At 40.1% G+C, this 3,836-nt stretch overlaps 1 pseudogene; it reads right to left on the bottom strand.

Moving 5' to 3' along the window:
• Positions 1-2,972: 2,972 nt before the first annotated feature.
• Positions 2,973-3,836, bottom strand: part of LOC102833044 — a 15,821-nt pseudogene continuing 14,957 nt past the window's right edge.

Below are 3,836 nucleotides of genomic sequence, written 5' to 3'. Positions count from 1 at the left end.
ATCTCTAAGCCTCACCTCTTCCTCTTTAAAATGGGGATAATTATCCTGCCTCAGAAATCAGTCTGTCATGTAGGTCAAATGAGGTCATATGTAGGAAAATGCTCTGTGACCTGTGAAGGTTGACCTAAGTGAGACTGCCCACTCCTAATACAGGAGGAAGAGGTCACTGGGCTGGCAGGAAAAGGTGTACTGATCAGCTTCCCCTACTCCTCTCTCTTGCCTTGCTTCTCCTGTATTCTGCATTTTGTCATTTCCCTTCTCCCACTTGGCCAGTATAGGGGTCCTGGTAACTCCTCAAGAGAATATTCACCACAGCACTGGGCACTTAGGCAGGTTGGGTGACTCCAGAGAGGATGGGATCCTGAGGCTGTGGCTGAGAGAACACTTGTGCATTGAGAGTCAGGAGACACTTGCCAAGCTAGGTGAGGGGCTGAGGATACAGTGACCAACAGTTGCTGTTAGGTGCCGTCGAATTGGCTCTGACTCATAGTGATTCTACTCACAACAGAACAAAACACTGCCTGATCCTGCGACCTCCTCACAATTATTAATCTTAAGCCCATTGTTGCTGTCACCGTGCCAATTCATCTTGTTGGGGGTCTTCCTCTTTTTTGGCTGATCCTCCACTTTATCAACCATAATGTCCTTCTCCAGGGACTGGTCCCTCCTGATAATATATCAGAAGTATGAAAGATGAAGTCTCACCATCTTGGCTTCTAAGTAGCATTCTGGTTGTACTTCTTCCAACACAGATTTGCTTGTTCTTCTGGCAGTCCACGGTACCTTTAAAATTCTTCTCCAACATTCTAACTCAAATGCATCAATTCTTCTATAGTGAACAAGTTTTTCTTCATTGTCCAACTCTCACATGCAGATGAGGCTATTGAAAATACCACCTTAATCCTCCAACTGACATCTTTGCTCTTGAATATTTTAAAGAGGTAGTGTGCAGCATACTTGCTTAATGCATTACATAGTTTCATTTCCTGACTGTTGCGTCCATGAATGCTGATTGTTGTTGTTAAGTAACATTGAGCCAGTTCTGACTCATATAGGTTGTTGTTAAGTGACATTGAGGTGGTTCTGACCCTATCAAAGGTTTCTGAGGAGCAGCTGGTGAGTATGAAAAACCGATGTTGCATTTCAAACCAACCTTGCAGTCCAGTGCCACATCCAAGCAAAATGAAGTCTTTGACAAATTCAGTCTTTTCTCTGTTTATCGTGAGATTATTTATTGGTCCAGTTGTGAGGGTTTTTTTTTTTTTTTTTTTTTTTCTTGAGGAGTAATCCCTACTGAAGGCTGTAGTCATTAATCTTCATCAGCAAGCAAGGTTGTATCATCTGTATATAGAGGATTGTTAATGAGTCTTCCTCCAATCCTGATGCCATGGATTTCTTTACATAATTCAACTTCTTGAATTATTTGCTCAGCATACAGATTGAATGTTATTGTTGTTGTAAGTGCTGTTGAGTCAGTTCTGACTCATAGTGGCCCTGAATAAAGTTTCTGAGAAGTGGCTGTTAAGTTTGAACTGCTGACCTTGCCCTTAAGATCAACCTTGGGACTCAGTGGTTATCCTACAGTGCCACACCAGGACTCCACAGATGGAATTAGCAGGATGAATGAATACAGACCGGGAGCGTACCTGTCCTGATTTTAAACAATTCAGGGTCCCCCTGTTCTGTTCTAACTACTACCTCTTGGTCTGGGTACAGGTTCCTCATTAGCACAATCAAGTGTTCTGGAATACCCATTCTTCACAATGTTATCCATCGTATGTAATGATTCACACAGTCAAAAAAACCTTGCATAATCTTTCTGTGTATTCTCTGCTTTCAGCCAAGATCCATCTGACATCAGCAAGGATATCCCTGATTCCAGATCCTCTTCTGAATCTGGCTTGAATTTCTGGCAGTTCCCTGTCTATGTACTGTTGCAGCCATTTTTGAATTATCTTCAGCAAAATTTTACTTACATGTGATATTAATATTTTTTGATGACTTTCACCTTCTGTTGGGTCAATTCTATTTGAAGTGGGCACAAATATGGATCTCTTTCAATCAGCTGGCCAAGTACCTGTCTTTCAGATTTCGATGGGGGGAATCAATCAAAATAATTATTTCATTTTCAAAGAGACTTGAAACTAAAAAGAATGAAAACCACACAGGATCATTATTTTATAATTGCTCTCTTTTGTTCTTTTTATTCTAAGAATGGAGTCTTTCTCAGAGACAGATAACATAGTTGGTCAACTTTATATTCAAGACAGTTATCTCTACTTGACCAGAAGATTAGTCTAAACTTAAGTTAAATATGAACATTTTCCTAAGAATATTTGAGAGTCACATCTTGTTTATCTCCCTCCTTGAGAAATGCATAGTCTTAATTTAAATAGCTAAAAAAAAGTCTGGAATAAACTACAGAGTTAGCTCAAGTTAGAGGTACTCTGGTTAATGTGTATTCAAAATAGTATGGCCAGTGGGAAAGCAAGCATTATAAAATATGAGTGCAATCCTTACCAACATACATTGAGCCATTGTTCCCCCATAAAAAAGCTAGTCCAAGAAAAGGTCTCATTCTATAAAGATTTTATCACTTCCAAATCACAGTGAAAGGAAGTTGAGTAATAATTTACCAATTTTGTTTCCTATTATCTGCCTTAGAGATACCACACTAAAAACTGGTGTCTAACACAACAGAACGACACTGGCAGAATGTGATATTGCAGTGATAATACTGAGGTTGATTATTACAGACATATTAAACCTATTGAATATTAAATGGTTGCATCTTAATTATTTATATTGGACCAATGTGGTCCAATAACAAAAATGGAGAACAACAGCTAGAAATGTATCTCACTCAGTGTTCAGAGATAAAAGAGTTAGCCAGTCTTTCTATTATTTTCTTCAGATAAGTCATTTTCCATATCAAAATGTGATGGCAATTAAATTCTGGCATTTTTTTCAAGCTACTGTATGAACAGGATACTGAATGCCATCACTACACACCATACTACAATGCAAGGATCCTCCCGTTCACTAATTCCAGCATGCTTCCAAAATATACTCAACAATCCAGTGTTATTTCTGTCCAGGATGCTGGATGTCAAGGCTCAATATAAGCACAAGTACATATAAGCAGCGAGATTACAGTCAACAGACTCTGAAAATTGAAAATGGCAGACAAAATGAGACCAGTGAAGCCCAGCCAGATCACCCTTCTAGGCCCAGGGTGGAAAAGGGGTGCATGTCCCTCCTTCCCTTCTCGTTTGCTCTCATAGTCCAGTTGGGCCTGAAAAGAGACCTCTTCCTCTCAAATTTCTTGGCATAGATGAGCGAGTACTTCCAGTGCTGCATCAGTTTGTTGAAAGATATCAATTCCTGGAGCCTTGTTTTTGCCAATACCGCCAGTGCAGCTTGGACTTCTTCCTTCAGTTCTTGATCATATACTACCTCTTGAAATGACAGACCGTTTACTATTACTTTTTGGTATAGTGACTTTGTGTATACCTTCTAACTTCTTTTGGTGTTTTCTACATCATTCAATATTTTGCCTATGGTGTTATTGTTGCTAAGTGTCAGTCAGCTCTGACTCATAGCGACCCTGTATAGGGTTTCTGAGGAACAGCTGGTGAGCTTGAACCACCGACATTGTGGTTCAAGTGGTTCAAGCTGACCTTGCAGTCCAGCACATTAACCTGGAAGCATCACACCAGGAGTCCATTTTGCCTATGTTGTTGTTAAATGCTGTCGAGTCGATTCTGACCCAGTATAGGGTTTCCAAGGAGCAGCTGGTGAGCTTGAACCGCCAACCTTGCAGTTCAAATGGCTTT

The sequence above is a fragment of the Chrysochloris asiatica genome, unplaced genomic scaffold, assembly GCF_000296735.1.
Source record: "Chrysochloris asiatica unplaced genomic scaffold, ChrAsi1.0 scaffold00131, whole genome shotgun sequence".
Classification (NCBI taxonomy): Eukaryota; Metazoa; Chordata; class Mammalia; order Afrosoricida; family Chrysochloridae; genus Chrysochloris; species Chrysochloris asiatica.
Note: the sequence above shows the minus strand (reverse complement) of the source record. Positions and strands in the feature narration are given on the sequence as shown.